Source organism: Idiotropiscis lumnitzeri, chromosome 11, assembly GCF_059441095.1.
Source record: "Idiotropiscis lumnitzeri isolate Australia: NSW breed Sydney's pygmy pipehorse chromosome 11, RoL_Ilum_1.0, whole genome shotgun sequence".
In the NCBI taxonomy this organism is placed as follows: domain Eukaryota; kingdom Metazoa; phylum Chordata; class Actinopteri; order Syngnathiformes; family Syngnathidae; genus Idiotropiscis; species Idiotropiscis lumnitzeri.
In genome coordinates, this window is record NC_142401.1 from 18,915,494 (window position 1) to 18,936,510 (window position 21,017).

Sequence of the window (21,017 nt, forward strand, 5' to 3'; positions counted from 1 at the left end):
ACAGTAATTCATACCTTAGTTGCATCTCATCTGGATATCTGTAATAATCTTCCATCAAGTGTCTATGGTTGGTCCAAAATGCTGCTGCTTGCCTCTTGAATGGTACTCATAACTCACTTAAATCCTACACTGGTGTCCCTTTACTGGCTCGCCCCTCCATGACCGAGATTCCCACGTTGCCATCGTGTGGAGGCTTGAGCGGCTCCCTGGAGTGCAGCCAGCACTCTGGGGGCCTGACTAAGAGGAATCTCACCCTGGTGGTCGAACCAATCGTTAAAAAACTTGCTCTCGACTACACACCTCAAAAATGGAATTGGCTTTCAGGGATGAGACAGGAGGTGTGAAAACCACACGAAACTACTACTACTGGCTCGCCGTGCATTTTAAAGTTATTTTTAAGATTTTATTATTTGTTTTTGAATCTTTAAATGGTTTCACCCTACCATACCTCCCTGAGCTCCTTAACCCCAACGCACCTGCCCGGGGCCAAAGACTGCAGATCAGACGTTATAAATGTACAGAGTACTAAGCAAAGGCTCAGAGGGGATCAAGCCTTTTCCCTTCCCGGCCCCTCTCTTTGGAATGACCTCCCGTTAAATGCTCGGCAAGCCCCCTCGCTTCCCGTCTTTAAAAGAATCTAATATTAAACGACCTACAAACAATTAACCTCTCGGAAAGCATTGTGTTTGCATATCTTGGTGACTTATTCAAGAAAGCACACAAGACGGCAGAACCTTGACGTAAGATGCTAATTTCCACATTCTCTTTTAAGTCAGCCAAGAAAGGTGAATTGTTTTTTGATGTTTTCAGAGGTTGAAATGGGCCTAAGTAGAGATGTCCACAGAAATTTTGGGGCTTCTACATCCCGTTATTTAGACATTATTTGTTATTTTGACATTATTATTGCCTCCCGTGACTCTCACCAAGACATGGAGAGAGGGGAGGGAGAGTGGCCATGCATTATCAGGAGGTGTTTTTGAACTCGTTAGTTTTGTGTTATTTCTCCAAAACAAATTGATAACATTGAAAATGGAAGCTAATATAAATTTCCTGATTTAAAAAAAAAAAAGAAAAATAGACCATCCCGGCCGTGGATTGTATATAAGTAGTCTGGACCTCCCAGAGCATATCAAACAGGACAAGGGTGAAAATACTTCATGAGAGAAGATAAAGTACAGCAGGTGTATGGCTGTTTGGTGAGTCTTAGAATGGGTATGGTTGAACGGAGGGAGTTAAGAGGTGAGAAAAAGGGGTTGGGTGAGATTTAAAGTGGACACCAATGTTGACAAGGTTCTTCATCTGAACTACAAAATCTTGGAGAGTCATTCAGGGATAATGCAGTCTAGTGTTGTTTTGCAGGGTGAGGAATGAGTTAAACCAGCGCTGCGGATTACGTTTAGTCCATCTGTTTGGCAGGGAGCGATGGGTGAGTTTGTGTTTCACTTTGTGGTCGATTGACCTTGGTGCCAGGTAGGGCTGGGCGATATGACCTCAAATCAATATCGCGAGAAATTGAGGAATTTTACCTCGATAAAGATAAATGCACGATAACCCCCCCCGGGAAATACGGCTTTCATGAAGCGTTTAAATCCAGTGCACGCCACTGTAACTAGAGGAGCTTTATCTTTAGCTATGTGCTAGGCTATCGCGTCCACCTCTGAGACGTTCTCTCGTATGGTGTTGCCTCCGTTAATGGGCTGTTGTCACTTGTCGAACCTTGCTTCTCACTTTGAACTTTCAGCACAGCATGGTTGTGTTGTGGGTGGTGAAAAAGCTTCTGGATTTGAATCCCAGCTACGACAGCGACGTCTGTTTTCTTTCTCGAGCAGACTGGTAGAGTCACGTGTCTAGAGGCGCTGTTGCGGTCTTAAAGGGGCATGAACATTGCCGCAGACAGAAAAGGCTTTTCTTTTTTTTTTTAACACCGAATTTACCGACATGGGCAAAATGACTTCGGTCATTGTAATAAATTTCGGTAACGGTAAATTTTCGGTTTATCGCCCAGGCCTAGTGCCAGGGTCCTGCCTTATCATCTGTTGTGGATAATCTCTCCCATTGTTATGGAAGGAAGGGTTGGGGTGAACTGTAGACGATATTGGAAGCCTGCAGTATTACCCCACATTTATTTCGATGTACTCCGTCATATTGGAAGAAGTGTCGATGCGCCCAGAAAATGGTACATTGTACACGAAGTGGTCAACGCCATTAATTAACTGAGCGCTCATCTCCTTGTACTTTTGGCAATGGTCCACTCAGAAATACCCAGCCATTTAGCGATTTTACTGTGTGTATAATTAGCAACTTGACAGTTAAGTGCTAAATTGCGCTCTGTTCAATTTTCTTTGATATATTGGACACCATGTGATTGCTAAAACATTGAAAGTTTGTGTTTTTTCGCTACAAAAACGTTTCACGGTCAATTATCACTGTTTGTGGCCCAGTAGTTGTCCACATTTTCGTTGGCCCATTTTATGGCAAAGGTTCACTTCCATACCTTTAATCAGTGCTGATATTCACCAAAGTTTGCTGGTCAGGTGACAGGAAAGCAAACCCATTTTCCAGTTAGATGTTGGTGTTTTGTGGTTGCTTTCTGTGTTTTGAGACATCTGTAACATAGTTTCATTTCCCGATTGTCCTTCTATCTCCACAAACAGTTCGAGGCATTGCATTTTAGTCTCCAGCCCTGCCATCTTCTGAATAATGTTGTGGTACTCATCAGGGGAGATGGGAGGCATCTTGTTTCTAGCCTTCTTGCTAATTCCCATCTTGTGCTTATTAGCAGACCGTGTTCATGATGTGAGAAAAACTGATGAAAAATTGTTCACAGCCAATTGAACATAAAAAAGAAAAAGTTGTACTGTGCCACAGATATATAAAAGTATCCAGCAGCGCCCAGCAGAAAAAGAACAAAGGAGCTCATCAGAAAAAAAGAATAAAAGCACTGAGAGAGCGAGGCAGCAAGCATTCACACACTATACGAGCAAAGCAGAAAAGTAAGGCCTCCGCTACTGGCTGACACTGCAGCAATCAAATCGGACAAACTATATAACACCTCATTAAATAAAAGTCGGGTGTGCTTATTCTTTTTTTTTTTGTTTGTTCATTCAATTCACCTTGAACCTTTGTCTCTCTATCTCTTGTGTTAGACCAGTTATCAATTATGCTTTATCATTATTATTCATTAGACCAATTATCAGTAATGCTTCATTCATCCAAATTTCTGTAATACATAAAAAATGTATTGTCCTATTGATAACAGGAACTCATATTGACGAAATAAACGTGTGTAATTTGAGTATGTTGCAGATTGTATTTCTGGTGTGCAGTGTGAGATTATTTATGTATTCTACCAAATATCAGCTTCACTATTCATATTTTAGAAAACACATGATTCAAATATTAATCAAAGGAAGTAATCTCCCAACATAATCAAAACATTTATAAGCCACACTTTATGGTTTAGTGCTGAAATGAGTCCTCAAGTAATTTGAGTACCTCTGTTAGAAAAAAATACTCAAGTCAATAGACATAAGTGACTATTTGGTGTCAAATGTGCATTGATATTTTCATCTAGTTTTCGTTAACGAAATTACCACTAGCTGTGACCTGAGTGAGGATAAGCGGTACAGAAAATGAATGTTGTGGTCACACACTAATGCACAATGCACGGCTGGAGGTGGAAGGCAGTCTTCATGTGCCCACTTTACAGCGGCCAACTTTACATCATCCGCACCATCTTGCTGTTCCTTACAAACGGACTGTGGACGCTGATCCTGGTCCTTTATCGACTCGCTGGAGTCGATAAAGGACCAGGATTGCTTCCGCCAATAAACCGCTTGATTCTTCTGTGCTGATTTTAAGGGAATGAGAGGAGTTGCATTTGTTGGCCAGAAATCAAGTCAATGGTGTTCACGCCCCCAATGGCGCAAACGGCCATTTCTAACAGTGCCTTTTAACAAAAATACCAAAAGAACGCAAACAACACACTTTGCGTTCTCCCCAAAAAATCTAAAAATATTTAAAATTGCGAATAGCAAATGAGTGTGCAGTATATACCAGGGGTGGGCAAACTTTTTGATTGGCGGACCACAAAGGGTTCTAAAATTTGACAGAGGGGCCGGGTCAAGAGCAGATGGATGGAGTGTTTTGGTAACCTCACCTCATCGGAGAAAAAAAAAATGCATTTGATTTTAAAAGAAAGTGAACAAAAGCATTACAACAATATATATATGTCTTTGAAAAACCACAATATTTAGAAAATAAAACATGAACAAGGTTTATTCATTTAATTTTTTTCAAGTTCGGCGGGCCGAATTAAAATGTTCAACGTTCATGTGGCCCCCGGGCCGTAGTTTGCCTTGCATGGAGTATACTGTAGGTATGTCAGTGCTATTTACGTGAGAAAACTAAAAATGTGTTTAAAAAAAATTCCTGCATTCCTCTTATCTGCATCCATATTATGTTATCCGAGGCAGTAGTTCAACAGCGAGAACTTGGCTTAACCTTAAAAAATTGCAATGCCCACTCGTTGTTGGACATGCTCGCCTGCTTCCTGATTACTGCTAAGCTCCATGTTAATCCATCCATCTTCTATACTGCTTTCCCTGTTCAGGGTCACAGGGACACAGAACCGAACCCAGCTGACTTCTGGCAAAAGACGAACACTAACCTGGACTTCAGTCCATAACGGGGCGCATTTACAGACAACCATTGATATTACATACATTGATACATTGATATTCACACTCTTATTGAGTGCAAATAAACACATGCTGCCTGCACCTAAATTAGTCAAGTGAACCACTGCACCATGAGTGACTACTTGAAAAACATTAAAATTGGATTGTTTTCCAGCAATATGAGAACCTCTGCATCTGCACAAACCTTGCTGGAGATTTCATGCTCAAGACTCTCGACCCGACTCAACTTAATTCATATTGCTCTTTTACGAACAGCCGCAGTTATAACCAAGCACTGTTCACAACATAATTTACAACCAACAGCAATGTTCAAAACTCTATCTCTTTTAATATTTCATATTATGCTTGCTATAGGGACAAATGCCTGCACGCACACACACAATTACACTAAACTATGTTCTGAATCATGCTGACGTGAAACACAGCTATTCCAAAACCTCTAGCGCTCAACATTTCCTATTAATGGGAATGAAGCACTCTTGCTGGTCGGTTAACTAAGCCACCAGTGGGACTATCATCAATAATACTTGCACGTTGTCAAATAAACAGATTACACTTTAAATCCGTGAGCATTTTCCATATGAATAATGATGATTCCAAAAGCATGAAGAGATACCTGCAGATTTTCTTTTACTTACAGGTGACGTTTGCTGGGTCAAAATTAATCTAAGCTACATAGTGAGACCAGGTACTATTAAACAAAATGTAATCTCTTCTTATTCTTTCTCCTTTGTTTCTTATAATTCCAGACATCAGGTCCACAGTTTCTCCGTAATGCTGTCCTAGTCTTCTGAACTTTTTTTCAGGTACCTGTACAAAACCCGAAACTGTAACATTCTTATCCCGGCCCCCATAAACCCTCCCCTTATGGTTCCCCTCTCCTTTGTGCTAGCTTCTCCTCCCTTGTTTAAAACAAAACGTCCTCTGTCAAGGTTTCAAATGAAACAAACCCTCCCACCCAGAGACCCCCAGAAACTGGATAAGAGCGAAGGAAAAAGAAAGGTATACCGAAACATATACAGACATAAAGAATTACTTATGTGCACTTTACGGATGAAGTTCACAGATAATGATAGGTTGGTAACTGATGTGTGCTGGAACAGTGGACAAAGATGATCTCGGAGTTCAGGTATAATTTTTGAGTCTGGTGGCGTCTCAGTCTGTGTGGTGAACTGTCCTCCATGAAGGGTGAACAAAGAACCTATTGACTTAACAAACAGGAGCATTCTGTCTTCTCCACAGGCTTAGGCTTTGTGCTACCCACTCACCCATCTCTCTTTCATGCACGCACACACACACAGGCACACACAAACACCTGCACAAAGCATATGCAATACTCACTGTTCAAAAGCATATTATCCAAGAATTATATTCATGTATTAAATCCACAAATGAATCGCAGTTCTTGTTCACGTGTATGAGGCCAAACATAAATAAAATAATCCCCTCAATGCTCCGCAGAAGTCTATATGTTACATTTTTTGCCATTGTTTTTCTTAAAAACACAATTTTGTTTGTCCTAGACAAGGATGTCTTTACACAGTGTCATCTTCATCATCCACACCACTTACCCTGCACAGGGGTCGCTGGAGCCTATCCTAGATGATTACGGGCGTATGGCGCACTACACCCTGAACAGGTCGCCAGCCAGTCACAGGGCACACACAGACACAAGGTGATCATTCACTGCAAAGTGCATGAAGACAATTCCTTGTTGACCATCAACAGACACCACTGTGTCTGTAAGAAAATGGAATGGTTCAAGTCAGATATTTTGGCACCCCAACAAAGTCATGAACTGATTGGTGGAAACAGCCATAGCGAGGTGAACCCAATGGAATACCAACTGTTTGACCCAATACGATTCACTGAGGGACACGTTTGCTATAGGCTTTGTTGTGAAAAAAAAAAATATATATATATACAGTGGGATCAGTCTGAGTTCACCAATTTATCTTACTGATCAAAACATAGGAACTCATAATGCCACAATTGGCCTTTACTTCCCTAAGATATCTACTAAATTAACTTTTTGCTGTTTTCTACTAAATATATCATGTTTGGTTCTTGTGGAAAAGGATCAGGACCTCAGAAAGCCAAGGACGCAAAGCTTCGACTTTAGGTGTGTTTATAACTTCCAGAAAGCGACCATTAGCGAATAAGGCTATGCAAGGAGCAGTGGGATCACAAAGTCTCAGTAGCACTAAACCCGTGCCTGGCCAACATTGAGCTCCTCTGTGGAGCTATGAATTTGCTGAATGGTGATGATTCTGAAACACAATACAATTGGAGTGTTATCAAAGCTGAGCGATTTCTTATCTAGCTGTACACATTACCTGAAGCAGTGTGATAGACAAAGCCTGAAAAAAGTGCTATGAGAGGTCAGAGACAGATGCATGAGAAATATAATAAAATGTGACCAATCTATTGGTAGTTATGTGTTCGACCAATGATTTGGTTAAAACAACCAATCTAGCAGAAAACCCACACAGCAAAGCCCACAAAGGAAGGTCGAAGCCCAGATTCAAACCCACAACCTGGGGGTTAAGATCGGGGATGTCGATTGTGGCTATGTAAAGCCCTTTGAGACTGTCTGTGATTAAGGGCTATACAAATAAAATTGACTTGACTTGACTTGACAACCAGTCGACTACTGGGCCACTATATCTCATCCACCTATTCAATATAATACGACATATACGATAATAATACTGCAATGTACAAAGTGTGAAGTTTCCCTTTCACTAGTTGTGGTCAAGGGTTAATTAAATGAAATGCATGAATTATCATTACCGGGGTACAAACTAAAATTAATTGTAAATTAATATATTTCTCTATGTCTATACTACACATTGCACATGAATACAGCCAAACAATTGGGCTAGTGAAGTGTACTCCCCGTAACCAATTTCATTGGTTGTTTGGCTAATCAATAAAATTGGTAGTCCCTTAACAAACTAAATTGGTCAAATTTGGACCAATCGGTTGGTTAATGCAGCCAATATAAGGTTAACAGCTGGAGTCTTTTCCTAGGTAAGGCAGGGCACATGTACTCAGTGTCCAGGTCTTCTGTAATAGAAAACTTTATTCCGAACTTATACAGTTTAGATGAAACGTATTGCAGAAAAGGACTTTTGAGGAAATTAACTTCTCCTCAACCGTTCTGTTTCCCTGGATTGTACGACAGCACACAGTCTTGATATCAAAGTGTTGGAATCCCAAAGCATTTTGACCAGCAGTCACGAATAGCAAGTGTTCTGCCAGCAAACAGCAATGCCATCAGCTCAAAGACACTTGTACCCCAGTCAAGGTTTGTTCTGTGAGGCTTGCGTACTATGCAGTTCCTGATGGTCATCATCATGGACAGAAGATTTGCAAGCAACCAGTAACCTTGTGTGGTGCATACTTGCAAACAAGCATGCTGCATTTCCAAATGTGTGGGGCTAGTGATGATGAAGATGGTGGTCATCATCCCATTGACTGGACCTTTGAGCCACAAATTGCGGTCACTTCTCAAACTCTGCTATCCAATGGAGTGAAGGGGCGGGTCTGCAGGTTCCCTCCAAAATTGTGAGGAGCCGCAAAGCAGACAAACATGGGAGGGCAACAGAGCCTCATTATTGATCGGGGAAGACGAGTTCTGAAACGGGGGGAGCCCCGCTTAGCTTTAATTATTACCACAGCGTACGTATGATGGGTGGATGGGGTATTCACATGCGTTCTTGTTGTTGTGAGCTGGCTTATTCATCAATTAACGAGCAGCTAATCAAAATGTTGACTGCTGGCGCAACCCCCTACCATTTGGGTCCAAAGGCAAACACAGCCAACTCCACTTCGTACAGACACGACCCTGTCCCTAATGTCAATCTCCACATATAATCATATTCATCATATCCATCCATAATCTAAAAAAACGCTTCTCCTTACGAGGGTCACGGGGGATGTTGGAGCCTATCCCAGCTGTCTTCAGGCAGTAGGCGGGGGTCACCCTGAACGGGTTGCCAGCCAATCGCAGGGCGCACATAGACTGACAACCATCCGCGTTCACACTCAGACCTATAGACAATTTAGAGTGTCCCAATCAACCCACCATGCAAGTCTTTAGAATGTTGGAGGAAACCAGAGTCACCTGGCGAAAACCCACGCAGGCACAAAGAGAACATGCAAACTCCACACAGGAAGGCCGAAACCGCAATCAAATCCACGATCTCTGAAATGTGAGGCCATCGTGCTCACCAGTCGGCCGCTGTTTCCGCTTGTCATATAATTTTCATAGAATAACAAATACAAGAATAGAATACAAAGTAATATTATACAGGGTGTCCCCAAAACATTGTCATCATTTTAAAAGCTATTTTGAAAACTTCCAGATCATTGAATTTGAACAGTTTAGGTGTTGAACATCCCGTAAATTACATAAAATCTTGATGTTTCTATGCATTCTGTAAAACCTTGAGGTTACTGCAACAAGATTTACATAAATTATTGGGCTCTGGAATTATGTCAATTTCTTTTTAATTTTTTTTATTTTTGTCAATTCTGTATAACAGAAAAGGTTGTCAGGGTTGGTCTGGTTTGTTGTGAGTTACCCGAATGACTTGCTGCTTTGTATCGGCAGAATTATCACTAGAGATTCTATGAGGACATGACTCAAAGGTGGAGTAACCCGAATACTGATATTCCAGAAGTTCTGGTGATCTGGTCTAAACAGGGACATTCAAGTTGTAATTCATCTTTGTCTCTTCTGTCTGTTCCCATAACAAGTCTTTTTATCTTTTTGCTTGTCTTCTTCACCCGTTTCCCAATCACAAAATATCTCACTTTGTCGTGCTTCCGAAGTTTCTCTTGCCCCTGAAAACAGTAAAAACAGCAAATGTGCTCATCAAGCACATCTTTTGCGTTCATGCCACCCCCTCCAAACTGGAGTCTGACAGGAGACCACAATTCATCTCCCAGGTCTGGAGGGCATTTTGCAACGTGTTGGGGGTCATTTGCAGTCTTACCTCAGGTTTTTAACCCCAGTCTAATGAGCAGAATCAGTCGACGAACCAGGAATTGAAAGCCCCACTTGGCTGCGCCTGTTACCAGCATTGTTCTACCAAGATTCACACCACTCTAACAACTATGATGCAGCAATATATGTAGATGGACAATATGACAATAAAGGCATCCTGTGTATTCTGTCCTCTGTGAAAATTGACTATTAATACTGCATCTTAATGATCAGAGGGGAGATTTTTATTTTTATTTTCTTTGCTATACAAGTATATTTACCCCCAGCGCCATACAGGAGAAAGTGTGGTATAAGTAATATGCCCCTGTTGGCGCACTAGAAGGAAAAGCACATTCTATTTAATTGTCAGAACTTTTAAAGTTCAATGCCACCAAGTGCAATTTTATTGTTACAAACTTTTTTTGGTTGACATTTTTCAATTCAGGAATTTCCATTAATTTCAATAGATAAAGATAATTTGACATATGGGTATGACGAGCATGGTCACAGAATAAATTATACTACTGGGTCAAGGAACCAATGTACGTCTTCTTTCAGCACCAATTATATATGTAAATCAAATTCATTCCTCACGTGTACAATGGCAACTGCTGGTCACAGTGATTCACTACTTGTTTACATTCGGCGACCATTCATATCCAGGAGTAAAGGCAGTGGACTGACCGGCAAAAAAAATGATCAAGGTTCAAAAGTATTCATAGATATCCTATTACCACCTGAGAGAAGGGTACCAAAATGGTAGCAGAGCCAGAGTGAAACTATTTTCTAGTGTTCTTTTTTAACATTTGTTTTTATAATTACATTTTTCCATCCTTTTCTTTCAAACCCTGCCTAATTGACACGCAAACAGTATGAAAGCACATGGCCCATTCTTCTGTCCTCTCGCTATCTGCAAGACACTTTTGCATCTTTCAGGGACTGTTGGAGGCAGCCGGTGTACTATAACGTTTTTTATCGCAACATTCAATTTCTGCAGTACAGGCATGCTTCATTATAGTTGTACTTTTTTATTCGCTTTGACAAAAATGTGTAGACAGTGTTCCACTAATGTTCTCTAACAGTAATTCCTTATTCCGGACAGTTGCTGTGTAATCGAACACAAACCGAGTTTTATTATCATTTTTATGGATAGGAAGTGTTAGAGCGTCTGGCTGTAAAGGGAAGTTGGTGAGCCAGCTTGAGTTGAGCTTGGGGTCCTGATTTAGAATTAGATCTATTTCTGTTCACTCTTAAACCCCGCTGGGAAATATTTAAATCCGCTATGGAATGTGAATATGAGTGCGGGTGAGAGAGAGCGAACAAGCAAAAGAGAAAAGAGTTCAAGCAGAAGAAAAAAAAATTGACATCATAAACAGTTGGTTGATTAATTCAAGTACTTGTACCTGTGCATTTCATACAATGTTATAGCTTTAGGGATTTTCGTGACATAAATAAGACCAAACTAAAAATATGATAAATGAGGAAACGGATTTTAAAGATACAGTATATGTAGAGCATTAGTATGCACTAGCTTAAAATAAGCGCTAAACTTATTAATTCATAAACTGAGCACGTACCGACTATGCCAAGTGCACCCTCTGGCTATATGTGCACACACACGCACACACAAGCTCAATTTTGCCGCATCTTATTCAACAGCCACCAAAAAAAACACTTTCAACCCCTTTGACCTATGTTAATGAACACAATATAGAAGTAATCATCACACTCAAGAAAGGGAATAGTGTTAAAGAAAAAAATAAATTAACAGTTCACAATGTGTCTATCCTATAATAACATGCAACATGCACACTTGAAGTCAAACTTAAATGCAGACAGAAACCAAAACGGTGAAAAGTTGAATAATGAGGAAAAATACTCACCTCAGAGGCGAGCATGATTCTGCTAGATGGATGTGTTCAAAATAACCGGCTGCACCTCGTGTCCTCACACAGGCGCATGCACAAACAGGAGCGATGTGCATGTGTGTCTAAGGACAATGAGATTGGACTGGAAGGAGGTAAGCAGCTGGAGTAGGACGAAAGGAGAGGAGGAGGGTGGGAAAGAGGGGAGTGTGGTTGGGCGGGAAGGTGGAGAGGAGAAAGAGAGAGAATAATGAGGTACAGGAGTCGCACAACAAAAAGTAAGAGGACAAAAGACTGAGACCGCATCCCTTTACAGATGTGTGTGTGTGTGTGTGTTACAACCTTTCTATTTTGTCACCTACCGTAATATCAGAAAGGGCATCTTAACAACTCTTTTGGGTGTGAGTTGTCTATTTAATCACTTTTTCCGTTGCTCCCCCTATTACAAGACATCGCATCCCCTCTGGTACTCCTGAGCCTCTCTCTCTCCCTTTCTTACTCACTCAGTTTGTCAGGGGGAATACCTCTGCCAATAATCTCTTCAAAGGTCTCTCAGTCGCCAGTCCGGGATACAGCGTTTTTAATTAAGGAATGATTAAAAAAAAAAACTCTATGGGTGAATAAAGAAAGGACCCCTTTAAATATTTTAGGTGTATGACTGTTGGTATATTCAGTTTTATAACCATATATTCAGATTTTTCAGTCCAGAGACATCAAATGCGTACAGTGCAGCTATTGTATGTCTCTAACGAGAAGATGTCTAGCTAATGATATGTTTTTGGCAACATGTCAAACTTGTCAAGTCGTTTGAAATTGCATCACGCAAACCTCTGTGCATCTTCCCGGATCTTAATATTGAGCCAAAGTCATCCCAACTGTCATACGTACGTCATGACAAACAATTCAGATTGTGGCATGGTTGATTTCCTAAAAAGAAGACAAATAATCTTGCAATTTTCTAAAAGAAAAACCTTTTATCTTAAATGTAGTGTAGTTTCGATAGTGCTCATTGTTCATGGTGACGAGTGACTTTGCTAACACGTGAGGATAATGGATGGATGGAAGACAACATCCTCAACTTGTCAGTTAATTGCTGGGCACATATAGAGATTATATTAAAAACATACACTATTATAAATTTATTTAAAAAATATGACATTTTTCTAAAAGATTTCAATAATCATGTTGAACAGCACACAGTCAACAACGGTGTGAGTTCCTTACAAATGGTCACATCAAAATTTTATTTTACTTTGTTTTTTTTGTAATTGCAGATGAACATTTTTCAGTGCATAAAGTGATCATGTTGGAATTTTACAAAACATCAACTGGTCACATTTTATACTTTTTTTTTCTTGTACAGGGTTCAGTGTAAAGGGCGTCTTAGAAGTCTAGGCAAAATAAAAGAACAAAAAACAAAATACTGAACAATTCTGATTGCCAAAAGCTATCCATCCATTTTATATACCAGGAGTGCTCAAGTCCGCTCCTTGAAGACCCTGTCCAGCCTGTCTCACTGGTGATCATTTGAATCAGGTGTGTTGGAGGAGGGAGTAATCTAAAATAGGCTGGGTAGGGGGCTCTCGAGGACCGGACTTGGGCAACCCTGTTCTATATTGTTTGTTCTCATTTGGGTTGCTGGTGAGCTGCAGAGGCAGGGTGCATCCAGAACTGGTTGCCAGCATGAACAAACATGCATTCACACTCACGTTCACACCTCTGGACAATTTAGAATTCACCGAAAATGCATGTTTATGGAATGTTGGAGTAAGTAACCACAAGCATGGAGAGAACATACAAACTCCACTCTGGAAGACTGCAGCAGAGATTTGAACCATGAATCACAGAACTGCGAGGCAGATTTTTCTTTTAATTATGCGAACGCTGTCCTCTGGCTTCTTAACTTAAAACAGCTTAAAATGTTGTATTGAAGAGGTTTTTTTTTTCTCTATTTCAAAATTTGGTGCACATGAAAAAGTATTACACGCACACAAGCCATGAGTTCCAGGTGTGTGTGTCCATGTGTGACAAGCGGCTTCAGTCCTCTTTGCTGAACCATAGAGAAGCCAATCTCCACATCCAATTATTTGCTTCTCAAAGGAAGACAGATGGGGAGAGTGGGAAACATGTTTGGGACCCAGATAGACAGAGTCAGTGAGGGAAAGACGAGCTCTTTGAGAATCTGCACTGGGGGGAATTAATTAGAATGAAAAAGAAATATAGAGAAAAGAAACCCTCTTTTACTTGAGTCCAGAAAAGACTTTTAAAATTAGTCGCTACCAGAGCCTGCGGACACAACTAAGCAGCGTGAGTGAATAAGCAGCAGTTCAATACCCAAAGCAAAAGTATGAGAAGAACATGCACATGTTTTTGTATCTGTTTATGTTGTTTTGGAGTTTTTAATGTGTGTGCGTGCGTGTGTGTGTGTGCATACCCTCCTCAGGCAAGTCCTGCCCTCTGAATTTGATCAGTCGTCTGCTTTCGAATCCTTCTCCATCTTCTGCCTCTTGCTAACCTTCATCTTCTGGGATATTCCATGAAAGAAGAGTGAGACCCGTAGGGTTACAAGTAAAACTCACTCCCAGTTTTGTCTCCTTTCGGAGTTGTTTACGCCGCTCCTTTTGTCTAATTAGCTTAATCTGCCGTAACATTTTTCTGTCTATCTTGTATCGGTGACACACAGAGTGCGGAGGGGGAGGAGAAGGAAGAGTGGAGAGAAAGAATGAAAGAGTACAAAAAAAGAGAGATGGCGGAGGTAGGGAGGCAGTGCAAGTGTAGGTAGCAGGCGGGGAATGATGGAAAGAGGCAAGTGGAAGGATAGTGACACATCATGGAGGCGTACGTCTGCGTGTGAGTGTGTCAGATGACGGGGGCTGTCTTTACGACATAGCACCAACGTACATGAGGATGAATAGATGAACAGATTGAGAGAGAAAGGTGGAGGGTTGGAGGGAGTGATTCAACAAGCATGCCACCTCCTCTTGTGCCCCCATGCACACTCAAACACGCACAAACTTTTTAGGTTGCTTATCATTCATGAATTTTGCCTCCCCACGCATGGCTAACCTACTCATGCAAATGGGAAACTGCCCTGAACAGAATCCTAATAGAAGAGAGGGATGGGGGATAAATAATCTGTGGGTGTGTGCGTGCGTGGGGGTGTGCGTGTGTGTGAGTGTGATTTGCCCTTGCCTTGTGTGTGTGTTTTTTTCTTTATATTCTTTCTTTAGGTGGTTTAAAAAAAGTTGTAGTAAAATTCAGCTTGCCTGGGATCAGAGTAAAAGTCGGTTCAATGCCAGCTTTTCTGTTACAGCTCTGTTGTGGTTAAGAGGCTCAAATTTATTGCTGAAGAGGTATTGGCAATTGGTGATGAAGTACAAGGATTCACAGATTGAACGATTGCAGGGACGGGCAGCATCCAGAGACTTCTGGCAGGCTGGGCTGTGGGGCTGAGCAGAATGGATTCGGGCAAGCAAACAAACAAAAATATTCTGGCTCTGTGTCATTACGCAAACCAAGTGTTTACTTTGAGATGTTGCAAAAAATGTAAGTAAATACTGGATGCCGTGGAACCTCCTAAAATGAATGCTTCTGAAGTTGTAGAATCTGAAAGAATTTTTTAAAACTCACAAAACTTAACTTGGACCCATCACAATCTATCTTCTTCAGCTCAGTGAGCATCTAAAGGAGGCTTAGCCAGTGTCACATGGCTGCCCGTTGCAGGGAAGACCAGCTTGTGCACGCATGCAAAACTGGGCGTGTTGTGAAATTAGTATGATCGTTTGTCCTACCGTGTATTAATGAAAAGTACTATCGTGACCAAACAGAACAACAAAAAAATGTAAACTAAAGATGAAGCAAGAATGAGGGCACAGCAACATGCCTGTGAAGACAGTGAAGGGACCGACATCTGCAGTGCCCCACGTTGTGTCTCTCTATTTGTACGGAATACATATCTGGGTCATTTTCATCTAGTATAATGGTCACGTATTCATCGCTATCAAACTATATATATATATATATATATATATATATTTATATATTGTCAAATATAGGGATATGTACACAGTAAATTCCATAGAGAAAAAAACCCACTATATTTGGTCCTAGGAAACGGAGTAAAATTCAGGAATAAAATACCCATGCATTATCTGTACCGCTTGTCCTTACAAGGGTCGCGGGTGTACTGGAGTCTTTCCCAGCTTTCTTCGGGCGATAAGCGGGGTACATCCTGAAATGGTTGCCTGCTAATCGCAGGGCACATGAAGATAAACAACCATCCGTGCTTGCGCTCACACCTACGGGCAATCTAGAGCATGGGTGGGCAAACTTTTTGATTGGTGGGCCACAATGGGTTCTAAAATTTGACAGAGGAGCCAGACCAGGAGCAGATGGATGGAGAGTTTTGGTAACCTCACCTCATTGGAGAAAAAAAAAACCGAACATTAAATTTGAAATGAAAATGAACAAAAGCATTCCAACAAAATATCTGTGTTTGACACACCAGAGTATTTAGAAAATAACACATTAACAAGGTGTATTCATTTAATTTCTTTCAAGTTTGGCAGGCCGGATAAAAACGTTTAACGGGCCTCATGTGGCCCCTGGGCCGTAGTTTGCCCAAGCCGGATTTAGACTGTTAAATCAATCTACCATGCATGTCTTTGGAATATGGGAGAAAATAAGAGTACCCGAAGAAAACCCACGCACCGTGCCGGAGGGTGAAATATTAAGCTTAAAATTGGTATGGTGGTCATGGTAACTTTCGGTAGAATTCTTGTGCGGCCACTCCATTCCAGGTCAAATTGTTGAGCATTGTTGACCCCATGGCTGACTGGTTAGCACGATGGCCTCCCAGTGCAGAGGGGCAGGGTTGTATTCCGGCTCCGGTCTTCCTGTGTGGAGTTTGCTTGTTCTCAACCGTGCCAGCGTGGGTTTATTCCGGGTACATATTCCGGTTTCCTCCCACATTCCAAAAACATTCATGGCAGGCCGATTGAACACTCGAAATTGCCCCTAGGTATGAGTGTGAGCGCGGATGGTTGTTCGTCTCTGTGTGCCCTGCAATTCGCTGGCAACCAGTTCAGGGTGTACCCTGCCTGGCCCTAAGGGACTAAACAGGGATAGGCTCCAGCACCCTCGTGAGGAGTAGCATCTTAGAAAATGGATGGATGTTAACGCCATTGATGAACAGATTTTAGTTATTTTTGATACAGTGGGAAAATTATTTTCTCAACATCCAGCTAATTTTGCGAACGGCCCAGTGTACATGACAGCACCCAACATGTCACAAAGATGACCTGAACTGGTCAAAAATATCCAATGTTAACTTTCTTTTGTGCAGGCACAAGTTACTTTTGCACCAAATTTACCTTCAAACAAGCCATACAGTGTCGATTTACTGCCTCAAGCGCTGAAGGAACATACACAGGACAACTAGAAATATTTTTAGGGAAAAAAAGTAATGCACTTGGTGCACAAGGTAATAGGGATCACACAAATTCAATATTTTTAAAATCAGTAAAGATGAATATCATCTTTGAGGCTAAATTAACTTCCGAATCAGAATCACAATGCCCTTTCTTATACTCAGTGCACAACGAAATTGGAGAGTTTGTTCTCTCCATTGCAAATATAAATAATTAAAAAATAAGATAACAATGAATAAAAATTAAATAAAAACAAAAAGGGTGTCGAAGAAGTGCACTGGGTGCCACATTATGCTGCTGTTCTACAAGGCAAAGGTAGTCGTGTACGAGAGTTCAGCATGGATAATAATATGACTAAAATTTTAGAGCCATGAGCCGCTGCGTCCATTCGCGTCACCACCTTGGGAAAAAATAAATAAAATAATAAATAATCAATTAACACCTAATGTATGTGCACCTAATACAAAAAGAAGTCATTCCCAGGTGTGGAGTTGACTGATGGAATGGCCTTAACGAGAGAATGAATGGCAATTTAAACAACTATTAAAATTTACAATATTACAACACTATGGAATAGGTGAAGGCTAATCGCAACCGGTGTCAATTAAGGTTTAATTGTGTGAGCAGTGTGCATGCAATTATGTCTCTTACATTATAAGCTGATTGTTTCTGCTAAAAATTTGAAGATCATTTGAGGCATATAAAGATTAATTGTGGTTTTCTTTTTGTTTGCTGCAACAGTTTCTACCAATATGTCTAATGTGGATTAGTCATGGGGTAGACACCAACCTTTGCTTCCGCCTAGTCCTTTTGGGTAATGGCTATGATTTAATTTATTTTTTTATTAGTTGCTGCTCGCTGTTGCTCAATTGCTCAAATAAACTAAAAATCAATGAATAAATGAAAGAATAGGTGGGAGATGTCCCAAGTACGACTCACCTGGGGGAGTCAGCTAGTATAGGAGGCAGCTCACTATAACACTGATGAGCACCATCACTACAAAAAATGAATCGGTGTTGAAGATGAATTCAGTTAGCGTGTGCGTGCGTTATGAGTCTCTCTATACTTGGTATTGAACAGGCACCTTCCCTATTTTTCATGGTGCCGCATCTTTTTGCATTGACCTTAATCTGTCGTTTGTATGCGTGTTGTGTGTGTTTGCTGGAGACCTCCCACGATAAGAGTCACTTGCCACGTTTAATTGTGGGGTGCTTGTAAACACACTACACAGTACATATGTTTATACCATGGTTGAAATCCTGATGGGTCCCTAGACAGATAGAATGAGGTAGCCTCTGCCCTGGTTTCCATGGCAGCTGCTGGCTTTATTACTCTCACTTTTAGCCCTCACAAACATGCTCACAAACACACACTCCTTATTGTATACTGTCAGGGTTTCATTGCCACCACACCCTGAGGCGTGTTTTGGAGCAGTTAAGAAACTTGTCAGGAATGAGAGATGGGTGATGTGTGGCTAAATGAAGCGCAATGGACAAACCATCACACAATTTCACACTTGAGTCGCCTCCGGCTCTTCTACTGCCTCACACACACATTTGCGCATCCACACACAAACAAAGAAGCATGGTGAAATGAGAACCCCAGTCAAAGTCGATACAGCTATACACCATCTATGTTCCAAAGGAACCATTCTTGGATCAATATTATCCAGGCCAAACCAAAGGCACATTCACACGTTTCTACTGACCCTACAGCATATTATATTGTCCAGCTAAAGCTCTCTGTCTTTGTTGGGTTGTAGCAGATTTCATAGACCATCACAACCCCAGCGCAAACACGCAGCAACAAATACAGTCAACGTGTACACACGCACGCACGTAAAATGTTTTAATTCCTGGAATGGAAAAGTGTGTCAATGTCAAGGATTTGTAATTTTGTTAAGAGGGTTGTTGAGTAGAGCTCACACATCAGGTAAAGTATTCTCTATCTTGAGATCTTGATACATAATTAGTAGAAATTGTGATTTGTGGGATATTTAAAATGAAAATGATGTATTTGTTAAGAAATACTTTATAAACTAATAACATACTGTTAAAAAAAAGATTTTAAAATAATTGTGAATGTTTGTAGTCAGTGTTGGTAGATCATCTGGGATTTGCAGCCAAGAAAGATCACTTGTCTGTGGTAATATTCTTCGAACCCCTCATCATGCACAATGGGATGGATGCCATAGAAGGGGTTACAATCTTAACCAGGCCAAGTACTTCCAGGTCACACAGTTATGGTTAGATCTTTGTAAACTCTATCCGATAGTTAACACTATGGTGGGCTACCGAAGAGAAACAAGAAAGGCAGCTGGAGTTTCACCGAACAATGAGCACTACTGCTGAACATTTATGTGTACCTTCGTGTCTGACCTCTGCTGAATACAACAGCTGCCTTAGTTTATTTCAATTTGCCACGGATGAGGAGATTCTATGGCCGTGCAGTGCATGAAGTATACGCATACTATGAATGTCATGACATCCAAATGTTCTTTCTACATACCTGGAGGAGTGGGGATATGAGTAGCAGGAGCAGCTTCCCCTGACGCAAGTCACCCTTCATTTGAAGCATTTTATATTTAAATAGTGATTTAATAATTTATTACATATCAATCAATCAAGCTTAATGTATAAAGTACATCCATCCATTATCTGTTCTGCTTATCCTCACAAGGGTCGCGTGCATAAAATTAAACTAAAAGTGCACTTAAAAAAACAGACCAAAAAAAAAACATTTTAAAATAATGCTTGGCACAGAATAAGCTACACGAGCAGTCTGTGACACGATCTACATCAAGGCCAAGACCAGAACTGAAAATGTATTTCAGTTTATACACATTATATTGGAATCTGTCATTTGTTTTTAAATCATTTTAGTTGATCTTTTGGATATGCGATGTTATTATGGGTTAAAAGCTAAATCAAATTAAATGTTCTGTTCTGGACCGCGAGCCACTCTTTTGTATTGATCCAGTATTATTTGGATGTAGCAGGCAACAATTTCAAATTGAGTGAACATTAACATATATATATATACATATATATACAGAAATAATTTTATAAATTTTTTATATATAATCATTGGTAAATTAATTAATCAAGACACATTTATTAATTTAATCTGATATTTAATCAATAAATGAAACATTTAATTAATGACACTTTATTGAATTAGTCATGGTGTATTTATTTATTTAATTTTGCATTTTCAGTCCTCCATAGTCACTTGTATAACACGTTTTTTTTTAACTTTGGTACTGAAAGCATTTCACACTGTTACTTCATCTACCTACTGACGACAGAGCATCACAAGCAACTGGGGGTTCAGTAGCTTGCTCAAGGACACTTCAACATGGTCACACTGGCCGGATATCGAATCCCCAAGCTCTGAGTTGGGAGTCGACCACTTTATTACTGAGCCATGATGCCACATGTCATTTTATCACATGTTTTTTATTGATATACAAGCCCATTGTACAGTACTGTTGTGCTGCAAGACAATGTAATGAGTGAATGAAGCTCTAATGTCATATAAATGCAACACTTAATTACCGAATTGTAAGGTTCACCCTTTTTAGTTTATGTATATTTTATATTGAACTGCAATGTTTTTCTGTAGCCCAATTCGGGACTGGAGATGAAAATTAGCACTTGCTCTATATAAACTCTACATGCTTGACGTCAGCTGCAAGCTTATGTCTTTGTTTGAGTGCATTGTCCCTGGGAAGACGTACATAAATAAATCCATGAAATTTGACTTCAAGGCTTTTTATTGTAAGTCTGTTTTTTAGAATCGTTTATCCAATAAATTAGTATAACACATACTGTAGAATGAATGTATTGTTCCCTCTACCTCTAAGCAGTCTGTGAGTTGTCAATGCCATGTAGATAACAAGATATATGTGTGTGGCTCAGCAGTTTTGGACATTACCGTACTAAATACGTAATACAAGTTACTGTCAATACATCAGTTATCCATTTCTTATAAAAAAAAAAAAAAAACCCTTGCTTGGCCTCTCTCCATA

The 21,017-nt window shown here is 40.4% G+C and overlaps 1 long non-coding RNA gene across 3 annotated transcripts in view; it reads right to left on the reverse strand.

Moving 5' to 3' along the window:
* LOC148327785 (uncharacterized) overlaps nt 1-14,459 on the reverse strand; it is a 29,494-nt gene extending 15,035 nt beyond the window's left edge. For all 3 annotated transcript variants that reach the window (XR_015845832.1, XR_015845834.1, XR_015845833.1), the window contains exons 1-2: nt 13,993-14,459; nt 11,577-11,721 (exon numbers count right to left, since the gene is read on the reverse strand). This is a non-coding gene — a long non-coding RNA (uncharacterized LOC148327785). The remainder of the gene's footprint in view (nt 1-11,576; nt 11,722-13,992) is intronic.
* Nucleotides 14,460-21,017: the final 6,558 nt, after the last annotated feature.